Source organism: Castor canadensis, chromosome 9 (genome assembly GCF_047511655.1).
Source record: "Castor canadensis chromosome 9, mCasCan1.hap1v2, whole genome shotgun sequence".
In the NCBI taxonomy this organism is placed as follows: domain Eukaryota; kingdom Metazoa; phylum Chordata; class Mammalia; order Rodentia; family Castoridae; genus Castor; species Castor canadensis.
The window spans coordinates 20,521,127-20,542,234 of record NC_133394.1 but is presented as its reverse complement, the minus strand read 5'-3'; the positions used below and the strand labels follow the sequence as shown (position 1 = coordinate 20,542,234).

At 44.5% G+C, this 21,108-nt stretch overlaps 1 non-coding gene across 1 annotated transcript; it reads left to right on the top strand.

The window, feature by feature from the left end:
* On the top strand, positions 1–62 carry LOC141411217 (U7 small nuclear RNA). The gene has a single exon (XR_012436034.1). It is a non-coding gene; the product is annotated as a U7 small nuclear RNA (small nuclear RNA).
* Positions 63–21,108: the final 21,046 nt, after the last annotated feature.

Here is a 21,108-nt window from a genome sequence, read left to right as displayed (position 1 = left end):
AAGCGTCACAGCTCTTTTAGAATTTGTCCAGCAGGTTTTCTGGCTTATGCTGGGAAACCGCACCCCCTCCAAAAAAACCCCCCAAAACCAAAAAAACCTGGCTGGAGTTTGTACATAGGACGCAGGAGGTCTGGGATTTAATCCTCAACACAAAAACTAAAACTAAAACATTCAAAACCAGTTGGGAGGGTGGTTTTAGGAATCGTTATGTCCATTTTGTAGGTAAGGCTTTAACGTCCCAGTGAGCTGCTGGTTTGTCCGTCATAGATTTAATTCCATGTCCTCTAGTTGCAGCTACTCAGGAGGCTAAGGCAGGAGGATCATTTGAGCCTAGCCTGGGCAACATGTGAGACCTGTGCCAAATAAATACATAAATAGAATAAAAATAATAAAGAAGAAAGATAGTCACAACATGTAACCTGGGAAGGACTATATTTCAACTCGGTTTTGTTGTTGCTGTTGGTTTTGGTTTTCCTGGAAGTGCTGAGACTCCAATCCTGACCCTCACACAGGCTAAGCAAGTGCTTTATTCACTGAGCTACGCCCCAGCCCCTGAACTCAGTTTTAACATCAGGAAACCCCTTGGAAAGCTGGAAGAGGAGATGAACTGAGAACAAGGAGAAAGGGGAACCTTTGAAAACATGGAAAGAAGACTCTGCCAGGAATTGCATCAAGAAAGCTCAGCCATGTAAGGCTGAAATGCTCTGAGGAAACGGTTCCACACATCCCTGGGGCCTGCTCCTTTCCTGGTCATGGGATCGGTGGGGGCATAGCCTGTTGCTGTTATTAAAAATGATAAACAAGCCAGGCACCGGTGGCACACCTGTAATCCTACCTACTGAGGAGGCAGAGATCAGGAGGATTGTGGTTCGAAGCCAGCCTGGGCAAACAGTTCATGAGACCCTATCTTGAAAAACCCTTATAAAAATAGGGCTGGTGGAGTGGCTCAAGGTGAAGGCCCTGAGTTCAAACTCCAGTACTGAAAAAAAAAAAAACATGAAATAATTACAGAGGTGTGTTCTTTTAAAAGACAAGGAAGGAGATGACATCACTTCTTTCTAAATTTCAAACCATTAGAATATGTAATTCAGAAAATTGCTATCTTCTCTTTAAGGGTGCTCATCATCCAATTAAAATTTTTCCCTTGATCCAAAACAACTATGTCTTAGTCACCCTTGGTGGCCTGAAGCTTCATTATCCAGAGGCAGAGCTCCACCCAACAGCCCATAGTGCATTCATAGTTGTTTCTTGAGCAACACATCCAGTAAATATGCTTTTTTTTTTAAACAAGGCCTCAAGCAAGCACTCTACCACTGAGCTATAATTTTTAAATTTTGCTTTTTTTAGGGCCTCATGCATGCTAAGCATGCATTTTATCACTGAGTCACTACTTTCTTTTTAAAGAAATAAAAAGGATTCTGTCTTAGTCTGTTTGGGCTTCTAGAACAAAATACCACAAACCAAGAGGCATCTCAACTAGAGTAATTTATTTCCTACAGTTCTGGAGGCTGGGATTCCAAGATTGAGGTACCAGTCTAGACTAGTGAGAGCTTCCTCATTAGTCGATGGCCATCTTTTCATTGTGTCCTCCCATGATGGAAGGACGAAGGAATTCCTCGGTGTATTTTACAAGAGCACTAGGCTCATCCATTCATGAATGACAGATTCACGAATGGAATCAAACCTTGTCCAACTTTCTGAAGTCTGAAGCTTCGATTGCCCATAGGCAGAGCCTTCCCAACTCACTGAAAAAGATGATCCTTCTTTGCTTTGACTTTTTGAATTCCACTCAGTTATTGTGAGAGTAATCTATGTTGTTCACCATATCAATAGCTCACTCTTTTTTTTGTTTCGACTGATGTTTGGTATAGGAACATACCAAACATACCAAAGCTTTGTTATTCTTTTGTCTTTTTTTTTTTCTTTTTTTGGTGGGACTGGAGTTTGAACTCAGGACTTTGAGCTTGCAAGCTGGCGCTCTACATTTTGCTCTGGTTATTTTTTTCTTGTCTTTAAAAAAATTTTTTTATTATCATATTATTGTTGTCCTGGGGGTACATTGTGACAGTTATTATAGTTCTTACGTTTATCACAGTTGAATTCACCCCCTCCATCATTCTTTATCCTCTCTCCCCTCATTCCAGGAATAGTTTCAACAGGTAACATTTTCCCATTTTATATACATGAGTACATAATAGTTCTGCCACATTCACCCTCCTACACCTTTCCTTATTTTGCTGTGGTTATTTTGGAGATGAGTGTCTCACAAGCTATTTGCCTGGGCTGGCCTCAAACTGTGATCCTCCTGATCTCAGCCTCTCAAATAGCTAAGATTAGGGGTGTGGGATCAAGCCCACAATTTGTTATTCTACAGTGAAGAGGAGAGTTTGTTAAAGAACATGAATGCTGACTTCTGAGAACCTGGGTTTCCTGATTTCTTTCTTTGCTTTTTCCCTCCATGCGTACACTTCTACCAACTTTTGTTTAGTTTAAGCCGTTTGTCTGGTGCTGGCTCTAAAACCCAGGCTGCAGCGCAGGGTTCCCGTGGACCACCAGTTGAAGCCTAATTTCATTCACTTAGTTTTCTCAGCAGCCTCTCCTGGTACCTGCACTTCTCTCCATGAGCCTGGTCCTGCTCCTTATGCACACCCCTCTTTTTATGTCTTGGTTGCTTCCGAGTCTTCCACTTCGTATCTTCTGCATTTGGATGAGATCCACTGCCTCCTGCCAACATCCGTGCTCAATTTGCCAGAAAGCTCTCTGAGCTTGGCCCCCGCCCAAATCTGTCCACTCTTGTGTTTCTGCCAGATATATTTCAGTTTTGTAATGTAATTAATGGAAGGCCACACAGTAGTGTTTGAGAGCACAGGCTTGGAACAGGTCAACGCATACCAACTATGATTTGGCACAGTTTCTTTATCTATAAATTGGGGACAAAAGTAGTCCTACCTCTTATGATTGCCCCATAAGGATTACATGAGTTATTTTGCCAATCACTAAGCAGTGTGATTAGCACATACTCATTACTTGTGCATTCCATAAAATAAATAAATGAAATAAACGTTCAAGAGTCCTTTGCCATCAAAAGAATTCTATTTGCATTCCAACTATTATTGAATGAGGGCTTCGTCTCTAGGAACTGGGGAATAAACAGAGAGTATAACACACACAAATCATATTCTACATGTGCAGTGCCCTGAGTTCAATCCCCAAAACCATAACAAAATCAAAGAAAAAAATGCAATATAACATACACAAATTACATTCTACACGTGCAATGCCCTGAGTTTGAGCCCCAGCTCAAACTCCTTCTAAAGGGAGACAGTCAATAGATGAACAGACAACCAAAAAACATAAACCATGCTTGGTAAGTGCCACAGAGAAAAATAAGAGCCTAAATGAAGATTCGAAATTACCAAGTGTGTCACTCAGCTTTCCATCGCTGTAGCAAGTACCTGAGATGATCAATTAAAAAGAGAAATGTTTATTTGGGCTTACAGTTTTGGAGGTTTCAGACCAAGGTCAGCTGGCCGCATTGCTTTTGGGCCTGCCAAGAGGAAACACGATAGCGGGAGCACATGTTGAAGGAAACTGCTCCCTTCATAGTGGATAGGAAGTGAAAGAGAAAGAAAATGAGACTGATGCCCCATAACCCCTTTTGAGAGCACGGCCCCAGAAACCTAAAACATTCCACTAGGCTCCACATCTCAAAGGCCCCACCACCTCCCAATCAGGCCAAGCTAACACAAAACATATGGGCTTTTGGGGGACACTCCAGATCCAAGCCATAACATCAAGGGTGGGCTTGAGTAGGATGAGCTGCACCAGGAAGCTCCATTTTTGGATAACATGGTCAGGAAAATCCTTGTTGAGAAGATCTCAGTGAACTCAGGGATTGTGCCATGGGGCTATCTGGGAAAAAAGCATCCTTGATAGCAGAAGCAGTGAGTGCAAAGGTCCAGTGGCTCCTGACATCTAGTGCTCAGTGGCTATTGAAGACTGTCTGATTGTGAATGGGCACACTGTGTTGTCAAACTTTCATTAATTCCACTTGTTCTATTTGTAGTTAGGACCTGGTAACCTTGATGTACCTATGTTTTTCTGAAATCTTTAAAGAGTGATACTTTGAGCATTTAGAAAAGCAATACAATACTAGTTATCCAGCTGGCATGAACAGGCCACATAACTGTGTTTAAACAGTCACCACAGGGTTGGGGATATAGCTTAGTGGTAAAGTGCTTGCCTAGCAGGTGAGAGGCCATGGATCAATCCCAGTACTGCTAAAAACCAAAGAAAACCCAGTCACCATGATACTGGCTGGGATGCTTGGAGAAGAGGAAGTCACTAGGAATTACTCCATCAACCCAGGGGCCTCACCCACCAGCCTGACAAATTAACTTGGCATAGAAGGGGGTGGGGGAATGCCAAGATGGTAAGGCCTGGACAATAAACTCAGAGGGGACACAGTAGGAATTGATTCCAAGGGAAAACCTGAAGAAGCCCTCTAGCTTCACTTACGGGTTAGTAACTTGCTTTTATCACCAATTTTAAAGGTCATGCAACTAAGCCTGAGACTCTTATTAGCTTTGCTATCAGTAACATGGTCACTATGGTAACAGTTGCTGAAGTTGTTTTTCAGGAACTTGGAGGTGCTTCTGTCTATTTCAAACTGGTTGACACCACCCACCATTCACTTGGGTCTACACAGGTGGCCAATCTTTTAATGCCAGAGGTCAGAAAAAACCATGCTCAGATCACACTAATGAGGCCATTTTCTGAACACACCTCCTATTAAGAGCCATGAAGTTTGACTTTGCACACTCAGAAACCCCATGACATCACTTCTGTGCCTCCAATTCTCATTCCCTGCCTGAGACCACCCTGTTCCTTATCCTACAAATATCCCTAAATGGTATCCTGGGGAAGACAGATTTGAATCCAGGAGCTTCCTCCTTACCCTTGGCCATACTGTGAATAAAACTTTTTCTTTTGCAAAACTCTGGGATTGGCATATCAGGTGGTGAGCAAAATATGCCAGTTTAGTAACAGAACTGATAATGCAATTACATAATTTGAAGGAGGAACACTCCTATGCTGCTAGCATTTCCTCAGAGAAGGAACAGAGGCTTCATTTGCAGTACGATGATATAACCATGTTGTGTAAAAGAGCTTCCACCCAAAAGGCTGGTCAAACATCTTGGATTGTATGACTCCCACTCTTAAAAATTACTGAAATGAAAAAGCAAAGAGGGAAAAAAAAACTCTTCCATTTGTCATTTTCAACTTTATGTGCACCATCCTGATGCAAATCAATTGTCTGAATCATAAATAAGAATTATCAGTGGAAGAAAGATTAGTTAAGGGCAAAAATTCTGGGTACATTTTCTCAAAGTATTGCTAATTTGATTTCCACTCAATTCTTATAATCTCAGTTACACACTCTGCATTTTTCCTTTAAATATTTGAAGTTGCAAGTTATCTATGCCTCTCCCTGCTCTCTTTTTTGATTTTTGTTTTTGTTTTGCACTGGGGATTGAACCCAGGCCCTCGTGCATTGGTCTTGTGTTTTTCAGTGTCACTAGGTGAAGGTTGTCAAATTTCTAGGGTTTTCTTTTTTCTTTTTTTGGCATGCCCCCACTCAGGGCCATTTTTGTGCTGTGTGAACCTGCTCGTGGTTAACGCAAGCTGAGCCTTAATCTTTCTCTGGTTCTTTAGCCATAGATGATTGGTCTGGGGATGGGACAAAGGGGAGGCATCCCAAACTAAGATGTGACTTTTAAAATGAAAACTAAGGAAAAAAAGAAGCAAGCTCTGATGCTTGACTCTGCAGGTTATGAGGCTACCAGCTTCAGTCATCCTTACTCCTGCCAAGTGAGAGAAGAAAAGCAAGCTAAAACGCACAGAGAAGAAAATTCAGAAGCAGGAGGAAAGAATGGCAGTTCCAGTTGCCCCTAGTGTCCAACTGTGTCTCCATGTTTTGTAAGATGCCCTGCTCTTCCCTCCCACAAAGCCCATCTTTTTTCCAGGTCAGTTTGAGTTTTGTTTTTGTTCCTTGTTATCAAAAATTGGGTTAAATAGCTGGCAGTTCATGCCTATAATCCTAGCCATTTGGGAGACAGAGATGAGGAAGATTTTGGTGCCAGGTCAGTCAGGGCCAAAAAGTTTGTGAAACCCCCATCTCAATGGAAAAAGCTGGACACTGTGGTGTGTGCCTGTCATCCCAGCAATACTGAGAAACATAAAATAAGAGGATTGCAGTCCAGGCTGATCTGGGCAAAAAATGAGACCCTATCTCCAAAATAATCAGAGCAAAAGGGCTGAAGGCATCGTTCAAGTGGTAGAGCAATGGCCTGGCAAGCAGAAAGCCCTGAATTTGAACCCCAGCAAAACCCTCCCCGCCAAAAAAGGTTAATGGTAGATTTTAAAGTCAGAGCCTTCAGACAGTGGGATCTGTCACCATCTCTAGGTAAAGTGTCAGAACTCAGTTGGATTACAGGTCACCCATGTTGTGACCACTGCCTCCTGTGGGGAGAAATCCCTAGATCTTTTGAGGCCACAGAAGTCTGCTATGTTAAATGTTCTGGTGTGAGAGCCAAGGAAAAGACAGACAATTTATTCTCCACCCTCCCCCCCCACCCCCCCACCCCACAATAACTCATGTAAGTGGAATCATCCTTTTGTTTGGTTTATTTCACTTAGCATGGCACAGTGGCCACTTGTGGAGAGCACAGTAGGAGAAGCATATGAGGACATAAGATGCAGAGTAGCTGCTGTTCCTAAGATGTTTATGTCAAATAATCTGTAGGCTGAAATTTGGCACACATCAGCCGCAGAAGAGAGCAAGACAGTGAGCTGCAGCTCAGCTGCTTTTCCTAAGTTCTTTAACACAGGTTTCTCCTGTTACAATGTCACACCCCTCCCCAAGAAATGTTGCTCCACCTCCTTGTTTGCCACTGGGTATAAAAGACTTGCCAAAGGAGGATGGAAGCTTTTTGGATGAAGAGAGGCCTTTGGATGAAGGGAGGCTTTTTGATGGGGGGTTTTTTGGCTGAAGGGAAATTGCTGGAGGGAGGATTGCTGAAGGGGGAAAATGAATTGCTGAAGGGAAAATAATTGCTGAAGGAGAATTGCCAAAGGGGAATTACTAAAGAGAGACCATGGGACAGTGCAAGTCTGCACCGAGAACTTTATGCATAGGCTTTAGAAAAGCTAAAGAGAACATGGGATGGTGCAATTCTGAGGGCAAAGACTTTAGGAGAGACTATGATAAAGAACAGCTAAGAGAAAACATGGGGCAGAGTGAGTCTAAGGAAAGAGACTTTAAAGAATAGAAAAGAAGACTTTTAGAAGCAAGGTTTTAAAGAATTGTAAAGGAGTAAGGCCTTAAAAAAAAGATAGAACAAAAAAAAAAGATAGAGAAAAGCAGAGTAAAGAAGAGATTAATAGCGATAAGAAGCAATGAGGCTGTTGTGTGTCTCCACCCGAGCACCTAACACATCTGGCCCCAACTTTCTGCCTGTCTATCCTGTGTCCTTTCTGCATCTCTCATCACTCCCAATTAGGTTCAGTAATAACCAGGAGCGAGAGAAAGCTTGCTCCAGCCACTCCTTTGTGAATTGTGCTTTGCAGAGTTAACATCCCCTCCCAACATTCAGAAGTCTAAAGAAAAGTGAAGATGTTAACTGCTAAATAATCTTTCTTTAGATTTACAGAACCCAGAACATCTGGTGATTTTCGGTAACATGAGAAATATATTTCACTTGTAGAAAAGTACTGCATTTGCCTAAAGAATTATAGGCACTAGCCCCATTGCAATGTCTGGTCAAAGAAAAAAAGACACACGCCCTGGATGGCAAAGATTCTGAGCAGGACATGGCCTTTCTGCCCCTTGTCTCACTGCACCTCCTTCTCCTGCACCCCTGCAATTCTCAAGACAGTCTTTTGGTGGGTCTTCTCATGGTGCTAGTCCTAGAATAAGTCTGATTTCCTTCCTATCAACTCTCATCTCCAAATACTGGCTTTTGGGTGGCAAGCAGATGGACTTGGGTCCAGCAACTAGCATAGTATTCATCCAGGTTGTAGCATGCACCAGAATTTTATTCTTTTTCAAGGTTGAGTTATATTTCATTGTATGTATGTACTACATTTTGTTTGCACATTCACTTTATAAAAACCTTTAAGCCTTGATTTCTTCATAATATCAGCATCTTCCCACAGACTTCTTGTGAGGAATGCAGAGATCAGTCATATAACGTACTTAGCACAATGCTAGATACAAAATAGGTACTCAGTAAATGTTAATAACACTGTTCTTACACATGACACTAAACTCAAGCCACACTTGCTACTACCTGCTGTTCTACTTGTTTCTATCAGGCTGGACTAAGGCAGAGATCTCCTGTTCTCATTTCCACGTCTTCTCCCATATGTCTCTGGATACAGAGTTTACCTTTCCCACATTACCTCCTTTCTAGCAGAAAAACACCCTTCATTCTTGAATCACTAGCAAAAATGACTTTCTGAGAAACTAATCTTAACTCACCAATGACAACTGTTTTCCCAAACTCCGCCAAGCCTTTATTTGTTACAGGATTATATCATATGCTTATCTGTTCTCAATTTTATGGATTTGATATAAAACAAATCTATTTTTTTTTCAGTGCTAGAGATGAACCCAGGGCTTCTCACATGCTAGGCAAGTGTTCTACCATTAAGCTACATTCCCAACCCACAGAAATAGTTATATAAATCACTTGTTACGAGGGGTTGATTTTTCTCCCAAGAAATTCATTTTGCCTCATATAATCATTCTCTACATTCTACTTCACCTCAAAACTACACTCTTTTTTAAATTAAATTTTACTTTTTTACCTGTTATATAAAAACATAAAAATTGCATACTAACAAGGTACCCTGTGATGTTTTGATACAGGTGAACATTGGATAATAGGGTTAATGATATCTTTCTCCTCATTTACCATTTCTTCATGCAAAAACATTCTTTTATTAAAAACCTTTTCAGTGGCTTAAGTGGCAGTGTCTGCCTAGCAAGCAGGAGGCCCTGAGTTCACATCCCAGTACTGCCAAAAAAATCAAATCCTTTCTTCTAGCTTTTTAGCAGTACAGTATGTGACCCCTAGAGTCATCCTGTGTCTTTTGATTCTTGAAATATCACTTTTATAGAAATGTCTGCTGTGTAGATTTTAGAGAAACAATAGAAACGGTGGAGTTCACTTGTTCAATCTGCAGAGGTGACTGTTACAGGTTTTTCACAGCACTGAGGCCTGCAGTGTTTCAGACACTGTGCTGGCTGCTGTGTCTCCAAGGATTAGTGTAGACACTAGCTCATGCTGTCACAAAGAGGCCAGACCTCCAGGGTAAGATAGCAGGAAGGAGAGGACTGACTCAGTCCAGCCAGGATGTGGGGTATCAGGCTGGAGAATTTCCTGGACTCAGTCCCTCCCTCTTGGTTACCTTACATCCCATCACTGACAAGTAGGCACCATGATCCAGAGGCAACAGCAGTCCCTGCCAGTTCTGTACTTTCCCAGTCAGCAAGACCAGAAATTGATCATGTATCAGAATTTTCTCTTATAATGGGCTACAGACAGCTCAGTTCCTTTGACTTTTAAAGACCTACCTCATTTCCTCTCCTTTTAATCTCATCCACAAGAGAAACTCGACTGTGTTTTGGGTTAGATTCTTCGCTTGGTGGGAAAGCTTTTCCACCCAGCCCACAACCATTGTCTCTTAGTTTTCAATTTAAAGTAAAATAATAAAATAAAGCATATAAATAGCCAAAATGCACACAAGTTGGTCATTTATCATCATAAAAATGAAAATGAAAACTGCAGTGAGATACTACCACACATCCATTAGACTGGGTAAAATTTGGAAGCCCGACATTATCAAAAGCTGTCAAGGATGTGGATTACATGAGTTTCATCTATTGCTGGTGGGTACAGAAAGTGGTACAACCAACCACCAAGGAACAACAGTTTTGTTAGCTGCTGGGCGAGGCAGGCGCCTTTAAGGGGAACGCCTATACTAACACATCTTCAGTATGTTCTTTCTTTTTTTTTCAGCTAAAACTTTTTGGAGAAAACAGCATGCTCAGAGGTGTTCCTGTCTGCCATCTGCATGATGAAGCAGGGCATGTCCAAAAATATTCTTTTTTACCCAAAAGACTGTTACTCCAGAGGCACCTGCACATCCATGTTTATTGCAGCACTATTCACAATAGACAAGTTATGGAAACAGCCAAGATGCCCCAGCACTGACGAATGGATTAAGAAAATGTGGTATCTATACACAATGGAATTTTATGCAGCCATGAAGAAGAACGAAATGTTATCATTTGCTGGTAAATGGATGGAATTGGAGAACATCATTCTGAGTGAGGTTAGCCTGGCCCAAAAGACCAAAAATCGTATGTTCTCCCTCATATGTGGACATTAGATCAAGGGCAAACACAACAAGGGGATTGGACTATGAGCACATGATAAAAGCGAGAGCACACAAGGGAGGGGTGAGGATAGGTAAGACACCTAAAAAACTAGCTAGCATTTGTTGCCCTTAACGCAGAGAAACTAAAGCAGATACCTTAAAGCAACTGAGGCCAATAGGAAAAGGGGACCAGGAACTAGAGAAAAGGTTAGATCAAAAAGAATTAACCTAGAAGGTAACACCCATGCACAGGAAATCAATGTGAGTCAATGCCCTGTATAGCTATCCTTATCTCAACCAGCAAAAACCCTTGTTCCTTCCTATTATTGCTTGTACTCTCTCTACAACAAAATTAGAGATAAGGGCAAAATAGTTTCTGCTGGGTATTGAGGGGGTGGGGGGAGAGGGAGGGGATGGAGTGGGTGGTAAGGGAGGGGGTGGGGGCAGGGGGGAGAAATGACCCAAGCATTGTATGCACATATGAATAGTAAAACAATAAAAATTAAAAAAAAAATAAAAAAATAAACTATAACCTTCAACTGCGCATGCTTGGGACTGGACTCCTTCACTGCGCATGCGCGGGGGGGGGGCGTCTGCGCCTGAGGCGCTCTCGCGTATGGACGTGTAGAGCTGAGCTAAGAACCCAAGGCCGCCTTTGAGGGGGCCTGAGCTTCCTCTACTCTTACCTCTTGCTCCTGCTGCGCTTCCTTCTGTGCAATTTACACCTCAATAAAGGTGATTTTAAAACAGTCAGGATAACAAGAGCAGCTTAACCTCTTACCTGATTTATAGCTTCTCTTTCCTCCAGCTCGTCCATGCCTGAAACCTGAAGTGGGGCTGGCGGATAGGGGAGAGAAGGTTGGCTTTTTCTCTTCTAGATTCTACTTTCTCCTCCCATAGCTGGTAAGCTAGTAAACTGGTAAAGCCTTCCTTTCTTCTCTCTTTTCTTTTTTTCCCTCTTTGCCTTCCTTCCTTCTTTCCTTCCTTCCTTTCTTCCCTCCCTCTTCTTTTTCTCCCTTCTTCCTCCCCCGCCCCCCTTTCTTTTAGACAGGGTCTTGCTATGTAGCTCAGGCTGTCCTGGCACTCATTATGTAGTCCAGGTTGGCTTTGAACTCTCAATCCTCCTGCTTCAACCTCCTGACTGCTGGGATTACAGATGTGCACCACCACACTCAGCCTTTTTGTTTTTATTTTGGCTGTACTGGGGTTTGAACTCAGAGCTTCCTTGCTAGGCAAGCGCTCTACTACTTGAGCCCTTTTCAGCTTTAGTTTGTTTTCGGATAGAGTCTTGCATTTTTACTTGGCTAGCCTTACACCTTGATGCTCCTACCTTTCCTATCCTTTCAAGTATCTGGGATTACAGATACAAGTACACCCAGCTTTCGTAGAAAAGCTGATGGTTTTTTTTTTTTTTTTTGATGGTGCTCGGGCTCAAACCCAGGGCCTTGTGCATACTAGGTGAGTGCTCTACCACTGAGATACCCAGCCTTGCTTGTAAGGTTTTTGACTTTCCAGAGTTGGCCTGAAGAGAGGGAATTAGAGGAAAATGGACATGGTTTGGGATGCAGATACAAAGGACATTTTTTCTCAAGATTTGGCAGATATGTCTGAGGTTGGTACTTGGTCTCCTGGACGTTGGAACCCCATTGAAATGCCTGTGATATGGCCTTTATTTCTTTGGCTGGCATTGACCCTCAGTGTGTGGTCCTCTGGGACTCTGCCTCCCATAGGTTCTCCCTCTGTCTAAGCCCAGTCGCTTGTCCATGAAGCTGCTTTAGGCAAGGCCCTTGAAATGGCTCCTGCTGGACCCTCTGGGAGGTCTGCTTGGCCACTGGAAAACTCCATTCTCACTCCTGTCCCCTAGAGCAGTGGGGGACAGCCAGGGCCCTCAGCACAGCCTTCTCCTCTCTCCCTGCTCTCTTGCCTGTGCTATGCTCTGACAGCCTGCAGGATGATCACCAAGTTCTCTCAGTGGCCCTCTTGGTTTCTCCTTTATCACTTGGTGGGGAGGAAGTAACCCTCCCTCTGCCATGGCTGGGGTGGGGACAGAGACACTCACACATTGACACCCTTTCAAAAGATCCAAGGGAACCCTCAAAATGGGTGATGGGCATAGGCTTTGAAAGAGTAAGACCCACCCCTTGTTAAGTCCTTCATGGTGGATTTACTTTGCTTTGCAGTATGAGAACAGACTGCATTTGCTAACTTCTCCACCTGGGGCCTCAGTTTACTACAGAAAGTGTTCTGTTTCAGCGACATGTTAGTATTACTCTTACTTTTCTTGTTTTGAGATAGGTTTTGCTATTGGTCTGGCCAGCCTCAAAATTGAGATTCTACCTCCTCAGCTTCCCAAGAGCTGGGTGAGGCATGCACTGTGTTAGTTAACTTCCCATTGCTGTAACCAAATATCTGAGATAATCACCTTGCAAAGAGAGGTTTCTTTGCCCCTGGTTTCAGAGGGTGCAGTCCATGGTCAGTTGGCCACGTGGCTTTTGGGCCTGTGACAAGGCAGCACATCATGGTGAACATGAGGGGGAGTCCATGGTGGAGCAGGGTGGCTCACCTCAGACGCAGAAAGCAAAAGAGAAGGGAAGGAAGGGGCTGGACTCCCACCAGTGGATCTCTCACCAGGCCTCCTTTTTAACGTTTCCAATACCTCCCAAGAGCACCGTGCTGGAGACTAAGTCTTTAAACACACGGGCTTTGGGAACATTTAAGATTCAAACTATCACAATGATCTAATGACACATATGGTTTGTGACTTAAGTATAGATAAATGAATTTCTGATACTTCCTTGAAAATATTGCCCAACATTCTGAAATTTAAAATTATTGTATTGATTTACGATATAAATGGCAACAGATCCTTGATTAGACTTCTCTTTGTATACAATTTTCTCATAAACAGCACATTGTATGATCATGATTACATTTTGTTTTACATTGGATTTTTTTTTTCGGATTATACTGGGGTTTGAACTCAGGGACTCCTGTTTGCTAGGCCGGTGCTCTTACCACTTGAGTCACTCTGCCAGCCCAATATTGGATTTTTTAACAATACAAAACAAAAATAAACAAACAAAAAAACGCCTTAGCTGAGTGTGGTGGTGTACACCTGTAATTCCTGCACTAGAGGCTGAAGCAGGAGAACCGCAAATTTAAGACCAGTCGGGGCTACCTAGCAAGACACTATCTCAAAAAATAAAACAAACAAACAAACAAGCAACAAAAACAACCTTTACTATTTTGTGGCTGTGGGATTGTTTCATAATCAGTTACTTGTTGTGGAGAGTACCAATCTGTGCAATATCATCACTCTGTTTCGGTAACTGACCAGCTCCCCTGTGCAGGCACTTTCCCTGTGGTCACTTCTTACAGTCTGGAGGAGCAGGCTCTTAGATGAAGAAGAGACAAGAAGAAGGTCTGGATGCAGTCAGAGGTGCAGAATAATGGCCAGGCTTGGGAAAGCTGTGCTTCCCCTTTCAGGGACTTGGCAGCTGTGACAATACTTGGAAAGCAGCCCCAGGGGTGCCGGCTGGCATCTGAGGTCCCAGGTAACTCTAGGAGAAGATTCTGTCCTGGGTTGTCCCCAGAGCCCCAACAAGAATCCCCTCCTTAGTAACAAAGCCTGAGAATGAGGTCCTTCCATCTCCAGTTACAGGTTTATGAGGATGAAATGATTGTTTTATGGATTTATCTGAGAGGGATTTATTTTAAAACCCTTGCTTTCTTTTAAAGCCTGAAGTTCTAAAGAAATCCCTAGTCCAGCTTTGCTCTCTAGTTACTGAATTGCAGTGTTAGGGCCAAATGTAACCTAAGTGATCATTACGTCACAGGGAGATAAACTGAGACTCCGAGGTGAAGGGACCCAGTTCCCACCACTCCACCACACCCAGACCTCCCTTGGGCTGTGATTGAGTTTCTCAACCTCTGCACTGTTGATATTTTGGGATGAAAAATCCTTTGTTGCCAGACTGTCCTGTGTACTGTAGGATGGTTGGCAAGTGTGCCTGGCTTCTACCCTGCCACACCACCAGAGCCCGGGGCCCCCTCCCCTTGCTCCCATAGTGCAGTTAACCATCCCACATATTTCCAAGCATTACCAGATAGTGGGGGTGAAATCACTGCTCCTTGAGAGCCACTGGCCTAGCAATTTCCTCTGCTCAGCCCATCGGAAGGGTTAGGTTTAATAAGTAACAGTAGCTGTCTGTGGAATTCACATCTCACAACTACCTGTTAACTGAGCCCAAATGTTTTATCAAACTGGGAGAGATGAGCCCTGGCCATGACAAACTGGCCCTTTGGAATGGGGACGTTGCAATTCTCCTTATGGAAACAGAATTTTTTATGTGTATGCCCTGGCGCTCCAAGTCCCCAAAGGATGGAGGCACCTCCTCCCTGACTGACATAATTCATCCTGGGATCTTCCCTGCTGCAGACACCGCAAGGGACAAAGCAGAAACTCAACTGATGCTGTTGGCTAAATGACTGGGCAAAGCTAGCTCTGGCTCTTTGTGCATGTGCGTGTGCGTGTGTGTGTATGAGTGTGCACGCAGTGCTGGGGATCAAGCCCAGGGCCTTGCACAGGATAGGTAAGTGCTCAGTTACTGAGCTACATCCCAGTCCTGGCCTGGCTCTTTTCAAAAAGGAAGTCACAGCCATACAGATCACAGGTACAAACATCAGAGCAAATGCAAAAGGAAGACACCCTGGAAATGACCCACTGGCCAACCCTTCTGTGACTGATGACCTACTTGGTTATGTGGACACCTGTAGGAGGTGGAGCCAAGTACAATCAAGCCAAGAAGGAAACCCATCTAAGATCAAGGTTCTTTTTTGCTTTATTTAAGTAAAACACTGGGAAAACTTGGCAGAAAAAGGCCAGGGCAGAGAAAATGAAAATACTGTCAGAGTTTCAAATGTGCTTAACAAGGGAATAGCTGTTTGGTGGGGATCCTGTCACTTCAGGATGGGTGCTGTATTGACCGAAGGTTTTGTTTTGTTTTGGAAAGAAGAGTAAACTGTGCTCTTGGAAACTGCAGTGAAAATGAAAGAGACACATTTATTCATTAACTCATCTATTCTGTAATTCACTCAGTGCATCAAAAATGGATATGAAGGGTCAGTCACAGTGGAAGAATGCATTCCAGGCAACATCAGGAATTCCTGTCTAGGGAGCTTGGCCTTGACTCCAAAAAAGAAGGGATGGCTTTCTCAGCTGGGAAAACAATGGAATCGGATAGATGTGTGTGTCATCAGGCACCTGTGCGCTCCTTCTGAGATGGTTTCTTCTATCTGAGAGACCCCGCTCTACTTCCTAAGGACAGGATAAAAGCAGCAGTATTGATGGCGACTTCCTGGTGAGTTGTAAAGGGTCAATTTTTCTGATGTGCTCAGTCGACTATCATAGATGAGAAATACTGAACCTATCCATTCTAATACCTGGATCTAAAGGCCACCGGCTGAGGAGATGGGGGTACTCTTCAAAGTGCTAGGAGTGAGACAGGCTAGAAGCTGGAAAAGTTGGGGGCACATGGGGGGTGCCTGGAGATGGCCCAGACCACCCTCACCTGGCTGGGAGCCACCCATGCCCTTCCCCACTTGTTCATTATTGGGTGGGAATATCCTGGGTCTGCCCTCCCATGGGGTAGTGTAGGTTTTAAAAGCACCTGAAAAAGAAAAGCACACTCTCTCTGCCAGCAGACTCCTCCTGCACCCACCGTGCACTCTTCTTTTTCTTCCCTTTCTTCACTTGGCAGAAGGGTGACTTCCCTTTTCTCAATCAATAAAACTATCCTACCTCGGCCATCCATGAGCTGTGCTTGGAGTTTTCCAATTGGAGCACAAAAATCAGGGTCTTCTGATCACAGACTGCACAGTGCATTAACAGGAGGAATTCTTACTTAAGTCACCCCTGTCCTCTCTGTGATGGCCTGAATGTTTGTGTCCCTTTTCCCCCAAATTCATGTTCAGGACCCAAGTCCCACTGGGAGCCGTATCAGTTTCTAAAGAAGGGATTAAGCTAAATGAGGTCATGATGGGGGGCCTTGACCCAATGGGATAACGTTTTATAAGCAGAGCTGAGAGAGAGCTTGCCTGACTCCTTCTCTTCCTCTCCCTCCTCCTTCTCTCTCTTCACATGCAAGATGCACCAAGGAAAGGCCACTCACCAAGAACCAATCCCACTGGCACCCCTACCTCAGACTTCAGAAGAAGGCTTGAGAAGACAAAAGTCTGTAGTTTAAGTCATCTTGTCTGAGGTGTTTTGCTTTGGCAGTCCTGGCAAAGTCACTCCTCTCTCCCTCAGGCTTGGAACCCCAGCCCCAGTGAAGGCCTTGGTCCATCCACACCCTTGTGGAAGTCATCATCACGCAGCTTTACCTTCCCCTATCATGGGTATCACATTCTCCAGCCTGTTCAAGTGCTTCACCCTGACTCTTCCCCTTCCTTCCTATCAGTAGACAAGGTTGTTGTCATTTCACAGATAGGCAGTCGTGAGTCAGAGAAGTAAAGAAATGGCACAACCTATAGCCAGCCTGAGCAGTGGAGCTGGAAGAAGATCACAGGACTTCAAGGCACCTACGACCCTCTGTCTCACAGCTGCAGAGGACCCTAATTGCTAATCTCTGACAGTCACTGGGTGCCCTAGGGTCTTTCTCACCCACAGGCAGAGTCCCTGCATCCCATGTCCTCCCTCCAGTGAGCTTCCTTCACACTGGTGCAAATGCAGACACACTGATCTGGCATCTCAAACCCTAGTTCACATTTGGTCCATCTCTGAAGAATGGTGCTTTGGGGTTATTAGTGTAAGAGGTGCTTAGACTGCTTTTACTAAAAAGCACGGACTCCTTCTTGGGCCCACAAATTAACTAACAGCAGGAGAAAAAGCCTGGCGTCTCTCCTCCAGTTTGTATCTGTCTGCTTTGAGCTGTTCTCTCTGCAGTCACCTTGCAACCACCTTGGAATCAAGGAAAGGCAGGAATAATCTCCTAACGTCTTCATGACAAGGGACAGAAACTATCCACAACAGTAGACTTTCCTCAGGATGGAACATGTGCCAGTTGACAATAAACCCAGATAACAACTCCAGAACCTCTCCCAAAATAAGGACTGAGATAATGGTCAACCAGAATATACCTGTGGCTGAACTGTTTATGCATACCTTTTGTCCCCTGCTTCCAGTTCTTTGTCTATTTAAACCTATAGCTCATGTCTGTATCCTGAAGATGGCAGATGACCTGAGTGCTTACCTTGCCTCTTCACATGGCATGTCCCGAGCCATGTAATAAACCTTTCTCTGCCTTCACCATGCCTCTTTATTTGGCATTTAGGGACAGGTGGCTGGACCTGGCATATGGAATCTCAGGAGTTTGGGCCTTGGGTTCAAAACTTCAGTTTCATTAGCTGCTTGGATTCAGGATTAGCTTTGTTCCAAAACCTGGTCCCATGTCATCCTGCTCCCTTCTCTCCAGCCCTCTGTACCAATCATGCCCCACCCCCACACTGGATACAGCTCAGTTCCCATGCCTTTGCTCCAAGCTGGAGCCTCAGGCATGATCCACACTGGTGCTCCAACCTTTGTCAGTCTCTCAGGGCAACCCTCCTCCACCATGGGCAGATGGCTTTCCTTCCATTTGTCACCAGCAGGGGCACTGGGGCTTTGTTCTGGGAACTCCATAGAGTGTAAGTGTGAAATCATAATGGCAAGCCTAGGAGCAGAAGCAGCCCTTGTATTGCTGCTCAGTGATGGCCTAGAATATAAGGGCTGTGTTCAGGGCAGAGAGAGGTGGCAGGACAGGAAAGGCCCTGGAAGATGCAGACTGTGGCAGGGTCATGCAGAGGGATCATGCAGAGGGATACAGGCTTTGAGGTAAGCACACTGGGTCAGTCATTCACTCGTCTTTAGTATCGTGCTCCAGGAGGGGTGCTAGGTGCTGAAGACACACAGGGAGGAAGCCAGACACTAAACAAGACTTTGAATCATGGCCCTTTGGATCTCTGCCTCTTGAGTAGTTAGGATTACAGGCGTGAGCCCCCGGTGCCTGGCTGTAAGTAACATTTTCATAACCCAAGAATTACATTGTTCTGAAACACCTACTAGATTTGAGGAGAAATGCACAAAATCACAAAATGAACCATTCTGTATTTGTATGCACCCTAAACACCAATATACTTAGGCTGAGTAGGTGCCTGTTGTAAGGAGAGGTGTTTTTTTTTGCTATTGTTTGGTTTTGTTTTGTCTTGCAGTGCTAAGGATGGAACCCAGGGCTTTGCATGTACGCTATCACTGAGCTACACCCTCAGTCCTGGCATTGTTCTTTGATGAGTCAGCTGGCTTAATCCTGGGGTTCATACCTTTTGTAGATAAGGAAACTGAGTCACAGAGGCCATGTCATCCAAGGTCACAGAGCTGAGAAGCAGGCGAGGTGGGCTTGAGTAAGTACAGCAGGACTCCAGGGTCTTGCTCCACCATGACCACACCCATCTGTCCTACTTGTTTTCTCCAAGGCTCAGTCTGTAGACAGTTACATGAGAAAGCCTGGCCTGGACCCATAACTCTTTTCTTGTCATTTCCAGCTTCTACAATCAGCCCAGGCAAATAGTTCACAAGACCCCATCTGGAAAAAACCCTTCACCAAAACAGGCTGGTGGAGACCCTGAGTTCAAACCCCAATACCAAAAAAAAAAAAAAAAAAAAGAAAAAAGAGTGTTACTTACATCTTTTCAGCCCCACTGGCTTCCTTTTTGTCCCTCTGTCTCAAAAACTGCTTTCCAACATGGGGTTGTTGCACTGGCTTTTCCTTCCCTCTGCCTGGGATACTCTCCTCCCACCCCACAGATGCCTCTCCAATCTGTACTACTTACACTGGCCACCCCTGGTACCCAGTGTCCCATCAGCAAGGTGATCGCTCAGGGAAAGACCCATGTTCTCTGACTCCAGTGGAGAGCCCTTCCCAGAATGACCTGGGGAGAGGAGGAAGCAAGACAAGAGCTGGGCCAGGAAAGGTGGGAACAGGCACCCAAGGGTGCCAAGTAAAGAGGACACCCTATGGGTATCACCTCTGGCCTGGTGTGCAGGGCTGGAATGAGACCACCCGTCCTTTCTATCTGCCAAGTGTGTCTGGCTCTGTACTTCATGCATTGTGTCCCCGTGCAGAGGGAAGGTCGAAAGCCATAGCTGTCTTCAGACTGGCAGGTGACAATGTGGAGTCATGAGCTTTCACAGCTCTACCCTACCTGTCCCAGTGTCATGACAGGCAAGTGAATCTGGTGTCTATGCAAGTGGCTGTTGAGGCCTGACCTGGAAGATAGCCACCACACAGAGCCATTCCCCTCCATCTGACACTGTGACCACGGTGCCCAGGGCCTCCAGAATGGCTTCCTTCCCTCTCCTGTCTTGTCAAGGTTTTCTAGAGAGGAGGCACAGCACAGTGGGTAGTGCTCTGTGTCCACACCAAGTCCCACCCATCTGTGAGACCTGTGAGCCTCACTGAGCCACTACCACCTCAACTTCCTCATCTGTATAATGGATTTATAATGGTATCCACCTCAAAGAGTTGCTTGGAGAATACATAAATTGATACTGAGACCAGTGCTAGGCTCTATAAAAAAGTTAGCTCTTGCTATCATCATTTAAACCCCAGTGCTCAATTTAACTACTAAAGTTACCAATACTCACTCTCTGAGAGGTCCTCAGCCTCAGCCCCTCTCACCTTTCTGCATCCACAGTGGGCTCAGAGATGGCTGAGCAGGGCTTGCCACCCCCTTTCGGGGTTCTGCAACATTTAAGACAAGTGTCCAGGCATGTCTTTTTGAGGACACAAGTTTCCCCACCACTCAGAACAATGGCTGGCAAAGTAGGTACTTCATATAGATGATGCCACACAAGTTATCGATAACACCACCACACAGCAAGTCCCCCACTATTTGTGGGAACTTGGTGTGGACAAGCCAACCATGCTGCCAGCCCCATAAAAGTATAACACGTGTAGTTATGTGCCTGCATGATTCCTGATCATGAGGCTAAATGATTGTTACTGACTTATGTATTTACTTTTTTTTTCACTTTTTGTCATTATCTTTAATATATTAGTCAGCTAGATTCCTAAGTAGTTTATAACAGATTTCTAATATAAATATTCTTGGTTCAATCCTTAACAGATTAATGTATCCAAAACAATATGTATAAAACTGTATTCATGTAGAGAATTTTAATCACAAGTTATAATTTTTCTAGAGGATGGCTAGATGGCGTCACCCATGAGTTTTCTATCCCCAGGGAGTGGCAAGTTGGTGTTGAATATGTGGTAGCTCCATCATGGTGGCAGCATTTCCTGCGACCACATGGTCTCTCCAAACTCTTTTGGCTTTGCCAAAAATGTTAACAGCACTGGTGCAGTCTGTGATCAGAAGACTTCCAAATCCAAAATTTAAAGGCTGGTGTTGGATGGAAGTCCAGTGATAGGGAGATGGTTGCTGGTGGAGTCGTCAAAGAAAGTGTAGCAGTCCTATCACATAAATCAGCCCCAGGACAGCTTAGGAATGCAGAAGTTCTCTGGGAGAAGCAGAGGAACCAGCTCGACCAGAGGACCAGAAGGTACAGGAGGCCCACACGCGCCAAGAATGGACCGATAGGATTCCACCATGAACTGTTCTTTTGTT